The sequence below is a fragment of the Monodon monoceros genome, unplaced genomic scaffold, assembly GCF_005190385.1.
Source record: "Monodon monoceros isolate NGI ecotype Baffin Bay Population unplaced genomic scaffold, NGI_Narwhal_1 Super_Scaffold_12, whole genome shotgun sequence".
NCBI classification, from domain to species: Eukaryota; Metazoa; Chordata; class Mammalia; order Artiodactyla; family Monodontidae; genus Monodon; species Monodon monoceros.
Genome location: NW_021703768.1, coordinates 62,503,320 through 62,518,785, shown reverse-complemented (window position 1 = coordinate 62,518,785; position 15,466 = coordinate 62,503,320). Strand labels below are relative to the sequence as shown.

The window sequence follows — 15,466 nt, the reverse complement described above, 5'->3', positions numbered from 1 at the left end:
GCTGTGCTCCCCTTTTCCTTGTGCGGTGGTGGTTGTAGTACAGGCCTCATTATAGGACTCCACCGCCGAGGAGTATTAGGATTTATTTTTATTGATAAATTATACTGTACATTACTATGTGAGATTTAGTGCCAGCTAAGAATATTTTATTAAAGGTTCACGTACCCTTGGTTTTGTGGTGATGCAGGTTTTTACACATTTCTTGAAATTTTTTTTTTCCTGAAAGTGAGGAGCGTTTGAAGTGATTTTATTCCTCCGGCCTTCATTTGGAGGGTGTCCTCACGCGTGCCCCGGTGACACTGGCCTTCTGGGCTCTCTCTGGTGTAAATGAAGATCCTCTTCATTGTCTCTGTGCCACCAAAATCCTGTTACCTGCTCACTCATGTCAAAGGTTTAGCAAAGCTCAAAGCCTTTGATTATGAAGACTGAAGCTTAAGGTATGCACACCAGCAGTGACCCACACGCGTTGTGGTATAAGCAAAGACTGCCAGCCCTTCCCGCAGTAGGGGTCTTGGGGGCGCAGCGCGGGGGCATCCAAGCAGAGAATTGCTAACAACGCACGAGAGGGAGTACTTTCCTGGAACGTAGCAAGGAATGCCTTGTTCGTTTTGGTCTCCCCGGCAGATACTTTTTGACTGGGAGTAGATAAAATAATGGACAGATAAATGCTTTTATGTATATGTAAGATAACGAAAAGGGTAAATATTTAAGCTGGGGAAGCTGGGCTTCCTAAAGCAAGCTATCCATTTTACCACTAGAGCTACCTTGCTTAGAGGCCGACTCTCCCTTTCTCTGATTTCTTGCCTGTGTTTTCAGGAAATTGCAAATCCTTTAAAGGAAAGGCATTTCCACAATGGTGAGTTGGCCTGTCCTGATGGTGTAACAGCCCTGCCCCTCAATGAGCTTCACCTCTGTGAAGGCGATGCCGTGTGAGGGTCTTCAGGAAGCATTCCATAGGTCAGACAGGCTGATTCCTGGACTTCAAGGGGTTTATCATTGACGGCCAGCCCGGGAGCAGGGTCTCTAGTTGCTGTATATATGCCTTGGCCTGTGTGAGTCTGAATTACCCTTTGGTAATTGATTTGGAAATCTTTTTAATGAGTAGACGTTCTTTATTTCGAGTTTTAATCTTGGCATCTGTTTTTCAGAAACACTGGTCTGTTATTACTTAAAGTTTATTCTCAGATTTGGAATGCAGACTGCTAAGAAATGTCAAACAGAAAGGGCTTGTCAGCACTTACAGTCTGAGTTCCTCACGGGGCCGCCTGTTTGCCTGGCCTGTGCCCCGGCTGTGCTGCGCTCACCTGCCCTCCTGTGACAACCTGGATCTGTCAAATCTCAAATGACCTGTTCTTGAACAAGTGGTTGTTGGAGTGTTGGATGAGGTTTACCCATTGCCAGTGCCTGATGATATTCACAACTGTTTCTCTCTTGCAAAATGATCACATATCTATACTCAAGTTTAAAAAACAAGCAAGAATATTAAGAGTAGCTGTCGGGCTTCCCTGGTGGCGCAGCAGTTGAGAGTCCGCCTGCCGAAGCAGGGGACACGGGTTCGTGCCCCGGTCCGGGAAGATCCCACATGCCGCAGAGTGGCTGGGCCCGTGAGCCATGGCCGCTGGGCCTGCGCGTCCGGAGCCTGTGCTCCGCAACGGGAGAGACCACAGCAGTGAGAGGCCTGCGTACCGCAAAAAAAAAAGAGTAGTTGTCATCCGGAGGAAGGTTTCTCAGAATTACTTAAAGAGCTCTTTATTTTTTATTTATTTATTTGTTTGTTTGCTTATTTATTTAAAAAAAGTTTTTTGGCTGCATTGGATCTTCGTAGTAGCACGTGGGCTTTCTCTCTAGTTGCAGTGAGCAGGGGCTACTCTTCGTGGCAGTGCGTGGGCTTCTCACTGCGGTGGCTTCTCTTGTTGCAGAGCACAGGCTCTAGGCATGCAGGCTCAGTAGTTGTGGTGCACGGGCTCAGTAGTTGTGGGAAGTAGGCTCAGTAGTTGTGGCTCACGGGGTCGAGAGCGCAGTCTCAGTAGTTGTGGTGCATGGGCTTAGTTGCTCCGTGGCATGTGGGATCTTCCCCGGACCAGGGCTCTAACCCATGTTCCCTGCATTGACAGGTGGATTCTTAACCACTGTGCCACCAGGAAGTCCCTAAAGAGCTCTTTAATTGTGCACACTCGCTCCATTAGCCTCCTCCATCACCTGTGTTCTAAGGATACTCCAGGACAGAAGACATTATGCACCGAATTGAGGACTCTCCTGCAAGGACAGCATAACCAGCACCCCATACTCTTTCCATGCCTGCTGAGTCACCCTTCACCTCTGGTGTTTTCTCCTCATTCTGGAATTCCTGCTGTCATCTTGGCTTGATGGTTTTCTCATTCCTATCAACCCAGTATTTCTCTCTTTCCCATATTGTGCCTTTTCTATCTGTGGCAAATTTTCCTAATGCGATCACCCATTCGTTTACATGGTAAACGTTCATGAAACATCTGCCCTGTGCCTTGCACTGACCAAATGCAGGAGATAAAATCCAAGTAGGCTATTCTGTGGTACGCAGATACTTAAAAACTTCCCCTTTAACAGATTCACGTTGATGTGGGGAGTTTTGAATTGAGTCATTTCTCCTTCCTTACGAGTGAAAGGAAGTCTCTGTGATGAACATTCAGCTTGTAGTCTATGAGGTCTTTGGAAACTTGAACTTTAGTCATTCCCTGTGTGGCTGAGTGGCAGGGCAGGCATTGTAGAGGTTCAAGTTCCCAGGATTTCACATGAGTTATCGCAGTCCAGCCTTTGGCAATCTGCCACCCTCTACTTGGTAGACAGGTTCGTGAAATTTGACGCTCTTACGTCTTTCCTGGAAAATCTTGTAAGGTTCAGCAGTCCTTCAGTGGCTGACCCATTTCTGTTAAACTCCTGTTGTCAGACCCAAGGTTATCCCGGACCTATTGTTAGAATAGTCAGCGCATTCCATTGACTTTTTATTTTTTTTTAACTCCCAGCATAGGCTTTGAGTGAAAATTTATACTTTACATGCAGAAATGGGACACTGCTCTTTTTTCTTTCTTTCTTTTTTTGGCTGCATTGGGTCTTCTTTGCTATGTGCAGGCTTTCTCTAGTTGTGGTGAGTGGGGGCTACCCTTCATTGCGGTGCACGGGCTTCTCATTGCAGTGACTTCTCTCTTCTTGCGGAGCACAGGCTCTAGGGGTGCAGGCTTCAGTAGTTGTGGCACATGGGCTTAGTTGCTCCATGGCATGTGGGATCTTCCCGGACCAGGGATCGAACCCATGTCCCCAGCATTGGCAGGCAGATTCTTAACCACTGTGCCACCAGGGAAGTCCCGGGACACTGCTCTTTGTGTATATTATGCTGCCACTAACTCCCCTTAAAATGTGAACCGACTTCCTCAAGCATTTATTGTATCAACATAGCACAGTAAAGTAGGATTTGGACAATTATTCCTTTAGTGGACACATGTAAGTGAGAGAAGTGTCTCTACCAAAAATATAGAGTACTTCTTAGTGAGGTAGAAGGGGTGGTTTGTGAGAGTAGTAGGGCTCTTACCATATTTTGCTTTCAGCTCATCTCCTTTGGTATTTGCTTCCATGCTTCACACCTTTGGGACCCATCATTGCCCCTGTCCTTGATGAATAAGTATGGTCTTGGTTGTTGCAATATTGCCTAGTTGGAAATACCCTGGACTTGCGAGTCAGAAGTCCTGGGTTGGAGCCCAGATTATAGCATTTACTGTGTGATTCAATTTAAGTTGTTCAAATTCCTAGTCTGTAAAATGGGAATAATAAATGATGTCTGTTCCCACCCCCACTCCAGCTACCTTCCACTCCTAGTGTTGATCAAATGAGAAAATGAATTTCAAAGTGTCGTGTAACTTACACAGTGCTCTGCCATGGGACCCCCCCCCCCCATCCTTACCAAATATGGGCTTTGTGAACTACCGCAGGGTTCATGAAATGCCTCTTTCTGTTACAGGACGGTTATTGAGACTTTCCCCTTCTACGGGCCTCTGTGATCACAAGCAGCTGCCCCTTCACCCACCCAGAGGCAGCCTGGACCTCTGTGGGACAGCTGTTTATGATGACATTCTTTCTTCAGTTAAGCTGAAACCTAGCCTCCTAACTTCAAGATAACTTACACTTCTTGGTTCTAGTTTTACAGGGTAACAAGAAACAGTTCAAATCAGTGCATGTCAAGTTATAGAAATTTATAACTGAGAAAGGGGTCTTAAACTCAGCTTCCTGTTTTTGGCAATTCAATTCAATAAATAAGAGCTGGGGCCTGTCACGTGGGTGCTGTGCTCCGGCACTAAAGGCAGCTATTGTTTCTCCTCCTGATCTCCGGAAGTGGAACCAAAGGGCAGGGAACCAAATGGGGATGAATGGGAAGCAAAAACTTTTTAACTCCTTAATATGCAAAAATGTGGTGGTTTGAATTTTTTTAAGAATCCTTGCTAGAAGAAATAGTACCTGTATTTATTGGGCTCAGCAGACTACCAATGTACAAATGAACATATTTACAAAATGGAAATAGAGTCAAAGATGTAGAAAACAAACTTATGGTTTGTTTTACCAAGGGGGGGAAGGGAGGGAGGGATAAATTGGGAGTTTGTGATTGACATATACACACTATTATGTATAAAATAGATAACTAATAAGAATCTACTGGGGACTTCCAGTGGTTTAAGACTTCACCTTCCAATGTAGGTGGTGCGGGTTTGATCCCTGGTTGGGGAGCTAAGATCCCACATGCCTCTCTGCCAAAAAAACAAAACATAAAACAGAAGCAGTATTGTAACAAATTCAATAAAAACTTAAAAAATGGTCCACATCAAAAAAATCTTAAAAAAAAAAGAAAAGAATACTGTATAGCACAGGGAAGTCAATACTCCATAATGACCTATATGGGAAAAGAATCTAAAAAAAAGTGGATATGTATAACTGATTCACTTTGCTGTACAGCAGAAACTAACACAACATTGTAAATGGACTATACTCCAATAAAAATTAATTTTAAAAAATCTACAAAAATGAAGACAAAAGAATGATAAATAAGAAACACAGATATTTCTTTTTTTTTTTTTTTTTTTTTTTGCGGTACGCAGGCCTCTCACTGTTGTGGCCGCTCCCGTTGCAGAGCACAGGCTCCGGACGCGCAGGCTCAGCGGCCATGGCTTACGGGCCCAGCCGCTCCGCGGCATGTGGGATCCTCCCGTACTGGGGCACAAACCCGTATCCCCTGCATCGGCAGGCGGACTCTCAACCACTGTGCCACCAGGGAAGCCCAAGAAACACAGATATTTCTAATTTTTATAAGTTCCCATGTGTTTAACAACCTGTAAATGAAAAACATATTTGCACATAGAGAAATGGAAAAATGGTGATATTGCAGCATGATAATGCCTTTGTGAGTGCTGCACTTCCAATGCAGGGGGTGTGGGTTCGATACCTGGTCTGGGAGCCAAGATCTAAGATCCCACATGCCTGTCAGCCAAAAAACCAAAACAGAAAACAGAAACAGTATTGTAACAAATTCAATAAAGACTTTAAAAAGGGTCCACATCAAAAAAAAAAAAATCTTTAACAACACAGTAAAGCATCTGTACTCCAATAAAAATTAATTAAAAAATAATAAAATAAATGGGTATATTTAGTACCTACTTCAGGGTTTTTGTGAGAAATAAATGAGTTAATTTCCATGAAGTACATAGAACAGTGCCTGACAGTTAATGCCTAATATATTAACTATTTTTTATGAACTTTTGAGGACTGTGAGATTTGACATATTTTTAGTCTACTGTATTTTTTTGAAATAGCATTAAAAAATTAAAAACTGTAACACCCTATTTACCAACCATATCCAATAACAGAATTGGCATGGTTCATCTTTCTGATCACTTTGGTGGTTTCACAAGATGGGACTTGGCTGTCAGAAAAGCTTTATCATGATACTGAAAACCTACTCCCAGATAACATATTTCTTTGGACCTTAGGCCAAATTTATGTATTCTAGGAGGTGCTTTTTATTGGCAGTATGAGTTTGGAGAACTTTAGGTGGGAATCAGGATTCAACCCTGCCTTCTCTGTTGTTAGGGTCTCGATATCTGCCTTAACTGTCCAGAACTTTTGCTTGCCTTGTATGTAACAAAAGAGATTTTTTAAATGTTATCTTTGATTTGGAGGTGTGCTAATTCAAGTATTTTGTGACCCATTTAGCTTTTAGAGGTAATGAAACATTGATCAAGAACTTCATTTATAACAGACCGATTCATAATAATCCTAGTGGCTTATTTCACAGAAGCTGTTTCCAGATAAAAAATACTGATCATGACTTCCCATGATGTTTCCTGAAAGGGTAAAATTAAACTGTGGGAAATTCTTGGAATTTAACTAGTAATTAACTTATAAAGAACCTTTTAAAAAAAATCATAACTCCCCCAAGCTATTATATAGCAAAGGACCTTAGGAGTTCAGAATTCTTTTATGTATGTATTTTTTCTTAACTGAAACCCAGTGAGCATTGTCCAGTATCTTCGAGTTTGTAATTGAACTAAAATGATTCTTTAGATAGAGGAGCCTTTGAGTCCAGTATTGGCTTTTAAACCTCAGGTCCAGTCTGGATTTATACTGATGCTGCACGTGTTAACCTAGTTATCTGGATGTAAGTTTACTCACGTACTGTATTATGTTACAATCCTAAATGGCATGATTAGGCTCAACATTTTTAAACATGCAGAAAGCACAAGTTAATTTTATCTGCTAGTCAGTTTCCTTTCCAGACTTTTACTTTAAGGAATGTCAGATTTCTATTTGGGGAGGTAATGAATAGACTACATAGAGTGAAAGGAGTGCTTTCAAGGGGCCACATGGCAGAGTGAAAAGAGCATGATTTGGAAACCCTGGATCTGTGTGATACTGGGGAAGTTTCTCTGCTTCTTTAAAAATCTGCTTCCTGGGCTTCCCTGGTGGTGCAGTGGTTGAGAGTCCGCCTGCCGATGCAGGGGACACGGGTTCGTGCCCTGGTCTGGGAAGATCCCACATGCCGCGGAGTGGCTGGGCCCGTGAGCCATGGCCGCTGAGCCTGTGCGTCCGGAGCCTGTGCTCCGCAACGGGAGAGGTCACGGCAGTGAGAGGCCCGCGTAACGCAAAAAAAAAAAAAAATCTGCTTCCTCATATGTTAATGGACATAGTCTCTGTCTGGAAAGGTTATAATCTGATGCCACACAGTCCTAGGTGCACAATAAATTCCCAAAAAATGGCAACTGTGATATTTTATATCAGAAATTTGTTCCATTTATGTTTAATATTTCAAAGCAGTGCTGAAAGACATTTTGGTCTATTTTGTGACCGTATTAAATAGCCTTATAATTTTAAAAGGTTATCTAAAGACTTTGAGAGCATCAAAAGGAATACTTGATTTTGGAATAAACTAACTAATCATTAAAGAAATTCTTCTTCTCAATTCCTCTGTTTACTATGTGAGGGTTTTAATGACCATTTCTCCAATTTTTGACATCCTTGTGAATTTAGCTTTAAAAAAAGTTAACAGAATAACTGAAAAAGGATATAAAGTGCTGCCAGGATGGATTCCTCATTCACAATTTTATATTTCATTCCATAATTCATTTTTGGATTATTTGAGCTTTTTATGTTTGTTCATAAAGTGCCCTCAAGGTCACAGGTTGTGTTTTCAAGTTGATCCCCTTGTGAGGGGAAAGGAAAGGATGTCATAAGGTTCATGTTCACGGGCTGCACCTTCCTCCCTGCTCTCTTATTTTTTTCTGGTTCTTCAGTGGTTTGGACTTTGGGTTAGTACATCAGTGTTCCCAGGAAGGGGTGGCTACATTTTAATGCAAGCTGAACTTATATGCAACCTGGGGGCCAATATTTGAAACACCACATATTTTAATGAGACATAAAATTGTACGGTAAGCCTTCCTTGTGTGTTTAAAAGAAAAGAAGAAAAAAGTAATGTTTTGTTCAATTTGTTTCTCCAGGTTGCATTTTTCTGAAGTTGTTCATTGAGACTTCCCAGCATTCCTGCAGATATAATAGGTGAGTCAATGAAATCAGATACCCTTACTATCAGTGATTCTTTGGAAACCCTTTCGAGGTGGGTGGCAACTTACTTCTCGAAAGAGGTGCAGTGTTCCAAACTTTGGGGCCCTGAATGATAAACACTAGTTTTTTTGTTTTTGGCTAGAAATACCACTTTGATGAACGTACACAAATGTTGTAAAGGACCCTGTAAAGTTTCACTAATGATATTAAGTTTAATGCTGTAAATTCCATACCTTCAGTTCTGACATGGTTTGTTCTGTCACCATTTACAAACAAGTTTAAGACCTCTTTATAATGGGCACAGCTGGCTTTAAGTTGTCTTTCCTTTTGAGCTTCTCTGTGGATCATTCACCCTTTGTTATCATTTCTCTCTGAAAGGGGAAGTAGAGATGGCCAATTCGAATTACCCAATTTTAGTTTTTGATGACAGCATGGGTGGAGGAATTGCCTAAATAAAAATTCAAAACAGTTGACTAATAGGTGATTTATGATTAACTCTATAGATTTGAATTTATAAAGGTCACTTTGGGAGAATATTAGTAACAGAAATAGGGGCTGAGTAACCTCCTACAGTATACATTCAAGGAAATCAAAGTGGAAAGTTAAATAACTGTCCCCAAAGACTTTGATCCAGCTCTGTTTCTCAAGAGGGAGAGGCCTGTTCAACCTGGTCCTATAGGGGCCTTGCTCTTGTCATGAACTTGAGGGTGGGGCTCAGGCCAAGGGAACCAGTGCATGGTATGTACTTGGGACTGACCGACACCCTGTCCAGGAGGGTCTGCCACGTGCAGGGGATTTGAAGAGTATTTTCACAGATACCATCTCATTTGTGAAAAGGTGATCTTTCTTGTTTACAGATTCTGGGGAAGGAAAAATTGCTCTTATGTCGTGAATTGAACTATTGATTTCTCAAATGTTTTTAAATTGTCCTAACAACTGCTGGTTGGGTTAGGTGAGGAAGCTTGGCTTGTTTTTTGTTTTTTTTAAATGGGAACTGTAAGCACTTATGAGTTATGAAATTATTTGAGCAAAGTTTCTGCTCATGGGAAAGCCGAGGCTGACCCAAGACAGGTGGGTGTCCTGTTGGCACTTTTATCAAACTGATAATCTTTATCTGCTCATGTTTATATAGTGGGGGTGGGAGAAACTGATTGTCTATTAATAAAGACTATTAATAAAAAATACATACCTTTCCCTGAGCATTGAAAATAAAGGATTTATTACTTGTGATTTTCTGAACCAGGTGTTCATAAACCTGTTTAAAATTTGGCTAATAACAATCTGCTATGCTCTGTTCAGATCCAGAATTCCAGAGACCTGCCAGCCAGGTGATAATTGGGGTTGCTGGTGAGGCCTGCTTTTGCTCATACAGTTCTATGAGGGGAATATTCTCAACAGAGACAGGCTTGTGCTGGTGAGGGGTGTTTCTTTCCACTCAGAGGCACTGTCTGCTTGAGTGAAAACAGGTCTGATTGCCATTTTGCCTGTTATGTAATGAGTCGAGTGCACCCCCGAGTTAAGTGGCTCCCATGTTTCCAATGTATTCCAATGATGATTTAGTCCCCCTTTGTGAGTTGTCACCCTGGATCAGTTCCAGGCTGGCCTGTTTAATCCAGCTCTGGGGAAAAGCCAGTTCCATCTGCCAGTGCCTTCAGCAGCTAAGTCGTGTTTGCCCTTGAAATCCCTGTCTCTGAAGATTTAACCAGATAAAACCAACCTGCTCTGTATCTCTTTTGGTTTTTGTTTTTTGAATTGTGAATTCATCCCATGTAAATACAATAAAACTTTACCAAATCAGAAGACATAAGAACAGCCACTCTGATTAACAGCATCTAAATTACGAAGAAATCTGATCCTACCTTCTGCTGTATATGGTCACTCATGTTATATCAGCTTGGTAGAAGGTTTCTCTTGAACAAAGAGAGTCACTGCGGTTTGGGGAGAGTCTTATCATCTGGAGGCCCTAGGCTGAGGCTCCACCTCGGCCGGATGCAGACCTGGGTTGGAATTCCAGCTGTGGTGCAAGCTGGCTGTGTGACTGAAGGCGGCCTTCCTTACCTGATGCAACTCTCATCTCTTTATATGTGGATACTACTTCCTTCCAGAGTGGTTTGGAAGAGTGAACAAGGCATGATGGCAGCATGCGTGGTACATAGTAGACGACAGGTACCCCCTGCCTGGCTCTTGACCCCAGGCATCTTAGAAAAGGCATTGGACACGGGGTGGAGGGACTGCTCTGCTGGGTAGCTCCTGGGTCTCCCTGGTAAAGTACAAGGCGATTCCTGCTCTGTTCTGCCCCACCTACTCCGTGAGAATTGTGAGGAGGCTTTGAAAAGTAGGAACTTAGGGTGTGTGGTTAGAATCAGAGGGCTTCTATGGCAGGCTTTTTTTGCTTTCTTTTTTTTTTTTTTTTTTTTTGTGGTACGCGGGCCTCTCACCGCTGTGGCCTCTCCCGCTGCGGAGCACAGGCTCCGGACGCGCAGGCTCAGCGGCCATGGCTCACGGGCCCAGCCGCTCCGCAGCACGTGGGATCCTCCCGGACCGGGGCACGGACCCGTGTCCCTTGCATCGGCAGGCGGACTCTCAACCACTGCGCCACCAGGGAAGCCCTTTTTTTTCTTTTTAATCTGACTTTCTGGGCTTGAATCCTAGCTCTGCACCTTATAATTGAACAAATTATTAACACCCTCTCTGGCTCTCACCCTATCTCACAGGATTGCTGTGAGATTAAATGATGTACTGTGTGTAGAGTGGGGCATATGGAACTAGTACCTGGTGAATCTCAAGAAATATGCCAGTAAATTTGCCAGAATACTTTTAGAAGGGAGACAGAGAATCTGACTCAAAAGAATATCCGTGGTTTTAAAATCTCTCCAGTTTGAACCGCGGCTTGCTGTGCTGTCTTTTCTATCATGTTATGATAGTTTAGACCAGGGAAGGTCATCTTTGTCCTGAATAAACTAAGAGTGGCCATATGCTGCCATGTGGGACTCACTCATTCAGAAGGGCAGAGCATTGGGAGTTAGTGTTCCTGGATTTTCTTCATGAGTAAACAGATATTTCCCCATCTGGAAGAATTCTTACCAGAATTGACGAGATTTGCAAAGTGAAAGCTCTAGACCTGCATTGTCCAATGTGGTGGCCACATATGGCCATTGAGTATTTGAAATATGGCTAGTATGACAGAGGCACTGAATTTTTAATTTTATTTCATCTTAGTTCACTTAAAATTTAGAACTAATAGTTAATTCAGTTATTGGAAAACTTTTACATATGCGTGGGACAACTTGGGCATCTACTTTTCAACTGTAAATTTTTTAAAGTTTAAATCAGATCAAGTATTTCTGATGAAAATGTAGTGCCTGAGTTGAGATGTGCTGTAAGTGCAAAATAAACAACAGATTTTGAAGTGTTACTGTGAGAAAAAATTATGTCAATATTTTAATACTTTTTATATTGATTCTGTGTGGAAATGATATTTTGGATATTTTGTGTTAAATACATTATTACAATTAATTTCTTTTTGCTTTTTTAATGTTGCTCCTAAAATTTTAGAATAATGTACATGGCTCACAAAATTCTATTGGACGGTGCTGCTCTAGACAATCCTTGAAAGAATCGGATAATTTCTAATTTATTAAGTGAAGTACAAGTTTTTCCAATAGACTGCAGATTATGAACGTGGTTTTTTTCTTCTTTTAAGTTTTTTGTTTCAGTTTACCAATTAACAAGTTTAGAGGAATTTAAAAAAATACTTAAAATTGGAAAGAAAAAGAAAAGGCACGTAGCAGATGTGTTACCTGAACCTCACGTGGTACAGCCTGAGGCTCCATTTAGACATCTTGGCTGTAGTCTTTCCCCTCAGCCTTCTTACGAAATGTACGAAGGGAGGCACTCACCGCCATCCACCAGGATATGAACCCACACACTGTTTTTCAGCTAAATATTCTGCTTCCTTGATGATTGTTGGCTCTGAAATTTGATGCAGATACCTTGTTGCCCGGGTCACATTTTGCCATGCCCAGGAGATCGGTTTAGGAACTGTCATCCAGGAGAAAATGACTTTTAATCACCTATAGCAAGTAGCACTCCCTTCTTACTGTAGTACCAGAAATACAGAGATGCATTCCGAAGGGAATAATTGCTGGCTTGATGTTTAGTTGTAACTGGTGTGTGTATGAAATGTGAGAAGATAATACAATGAAAGTCATTGGTATTCTGTTTCACATTTATGCCCTGGGTGACACTTAAGTGTATTTTAAGTGGTGGGGGGAAGAGTGTTAGATTCAGAATCATCTTGGTCTGGGTTTGAGTCCTGGCTGTGTCACAAAGTGATGGTAGTGAGGTTTCCTAACTTCTCTGATTGTGTTCCTGTGTAATTGGTGCCAGCAAACACCAGTCACTTTCCTTGTCAAAGTTCTTCCATTGTAAGTACTTTATCTGTGACACCCGCACCCCTTTCTGTAAGAAACATGGCAAATACCTTGCCGTCCTCAGACTTTTCCATACTGAGCAAGTGAATGAGAGAGTTTACTTTCTAGTACTGTAAACTTTATCTAGGAATTAAACAGGATTTGATATTTATATATTAGATAGAAACCATTATCAAATTTCATGAAGAATCTGAAATTCACTGTTTTTAAATTACAGTATTAGAGTATAGAATTCATTTCCACCAGCAGCTTGAAAGCAGTTAATAGGAGAGGAGAAGCACTTAGTAAGAGAGGATATTATAGCCTTGTGCTTTTACTGAGGGTAAATTGGATGAAATGTACATTCTCTGGCTAGAAAATGATAAAATAAAATTTAAGTAGGCAGTGGTTTACAAGATTTAGCAAAAGCAAATCAAAGTAATTAAATGCATTAAAGACAAACTGAGTGCAGTTCTTTTTCTGTTTCTGTTACTTGCATGTTGATAGGTTGTCTTTTTTCTGGTCAGAAGTCTGGCTGTAGACACTGTGCCTGTCTGAAGGAGAGTCCTGAGCATTCTTCCCAGCAGGGGCATTCCCTTTCTTTGAAAAGTGGCTTCCCTTGGTAGACTGTGAACCTCCTGAGGGCTGGTCTGAGTCTTTTATTATACCCTCTGTGCCCAATACAGTGTCTGATGCATGGTAGGTGCTGAGTGAATATCAGCTGAATGGATGGAGGATAAATGATGCTTAGACTATAGAGCTGGTTCTGTAACATTCTCTGAAGAGAACTCTACTTCAGGTACATTATAGGCTGCCCAGCACAGTGCCTGACACATGTTACGTGCTCAGTAAATGTTGGGCAAATGGAGGCGTGAATGTGGGCTTAAGTATAACTTCCAATTTATAAAGGACTTTTGGGAGTATGACCTGTTTGTTTATTTTTTTGATATTTAAAAATGTCTTTATTGACATGAGGTCGGAAATAATTTCTTAAGAAACAAAGAGCATGTCATATAGGAAACAATTGATAACTTTGGCTACATTAAAATTATGAACTTTATCAAAAGCCTATATAGAGAGTGAAAAGATAAAATATTTAAAACACTCATAAATTCACGAAGGAGAATATGTAAAGAATGCCTGTGAATCAATACAGAGGATAGGCAACCAACTGAAGCAAAAATCCAGGAGTGGAGAAGGGTGGTGAAATACTTGAACAAGCACTTCATAAAGAGGAACCGCAAGGAACCAGTAAAATGAAAAGTTGCTCAACCTCTTGAGTAATGTGATTACAAACCCGCCACAAGATACACCCTCACCTCCACTTGATAAGCAAAAGGTTTTTAAGTCTGATAATGGCAAATCCTGACAAGAATGTGGAACAGCATGAACTCTCAGATACCGCTGGTGAGAATCAAATTATTAGATTCACCCACTTTGTTTTTTTTTTTAACTTTTACTTTTTTTTTAACTGAAAAAAAGTTGACATACAGTATCATGTTAGTTTCAAGTAAACAACATAGGGAATTGACTTCTAAATACATTGTGAATTGATCACCATGATAAGTCTAGTAACCATCTGAATATAACCCGTTTATAATTTGGGAAGCAAAGAAGGTTCTTTTAAGCAGAGAGTTGAAGTCGAACATTAAGAAGGCACCACGAGTGACAGATTGACCAGAGGCCAGGAGCCCAGGTAGGAAGGTGTCAGTGGCAAGAAACGACGAGGGCTGGGGAGGAGAGGGTGGGCAGGGCTGCAGCTAACTGGTGAAGTGCAGTCCCGGGGGAAGGGGGAAAGGTGCCTGTGAGGTTGCTCTGGGCAGGGGCTGGGGCAGCTCTGTGGCAGAGGGAGGGAGGGTTGCAATAGGGTAAGATTAAAGTACAAGGAGTAGATGTTAAGAGAATTCCCAAGTGGTGGCCTCAGTTCTTTTGAGAAGTAGAAGTTCATCTGCTTTGGGGAGAGGAGGTGAAGCCTGGGGTTAAAAAGAAGAATCCATGATCCCCTACATGGAAAGGAACTCTTCTCAATGCTGATGTAGCCATCTTCCTGTGAATTCTGGTTCTTTGATGGATTATTCCACAGGGAATTCTGGCTCTCCATCTGATGCAGTTGGTCCACAAGGACCTTCGGGATCTCACATCAGTAGACATAGTTTTGTTGTGATCAAATGCCTAAGTCTATGAAAAACGCTATTTGCACCCTCCAGCAAGTTGATTTGGTTCCAGCTGGTACCTCTCTTGTCCGTCCCATATACATGGAGAAATGCCATAATCCTTATGTAGAAAGCTTTTCTACTTTAATGGTCCACTCTTTAAATTGTCCCTTGAAAGGAAGGGGGTGAACTGACCTCAGGTGAATGAATATACACTGGGATAGTGTAGAGGTGTCTCCCTCATTATCACCATAAAATATATTTATGCTTTTACATGAAGCTTGTTAATATAGGTAAATAGTAGCTGCATACATTTTTATTTGGTATTCTTTTTTTTTTTTTTTAATCATTTGCCACGTCAAACCACAGCAATCCATGCTTACAACCAAAGAAGGCCGTAATATAGCTCTGAAGTTCCAAGACCCTGCCCCCATAAACACCCTCTCTACTCTTTGAAATTTCATCATGGCTTTGTAACAGAAACTGACTTCTTCTGAATTAAATATTGATTTAATCTACATTTCCTTTTGGATTAATTCAATAACTAAAATAAAGTGTTCGTAATCTTTTCCCTCTTGTGCTCTCACCCTGTGGAGAGACCACTAGTCATACAGCGGTCCTCTCCTTCCAGACACCAGCATCCCATGAGCCACGGGGCAGCCATTTACCAGGTATTATAGGGCTGGGGTGCCAGGCAACCTGTAAAAGTGGGACTGGCCCCCAATCTCGGTGCCTTATGTTACCAGCCTAGAACAGCCTGTGAAAAACTCTTAAAGCTAATCGGCAAGCTCAGATGGACTTGGAAATGTACCTGACTTTGATCCAAAT

The 15,466-nt window shown here is 41.7% G+C and overlaps 1 protein-coding gene across 3 annotated transcripts in view; it reads left to right on the top strand.

The window, feature by feature from the left end:
• Positions 1 to 15,466, top strand: part of LHFPL2 (LHFPL tetraspan subfamily member 2) — a 182,470-nt gene that overhangs the window by 90,270 nt on the left and 76,734 nt on the right. For 2 of the 3 annotated variants that reach the window (XM_029216965.1, XM_029216964.1), the window contains exon 3: positions 8,010 to 8,067. The gene's annotated coding sequence lies outside the window, so the exon portion shown is untranslated. Of the gene's footprint in view, positions 1 to 7,966; positions 8,068 to 15,466 lie in introns of those variants that run through there. The other variant, XM_029216966.1, reaches the window with a different exon arrangement.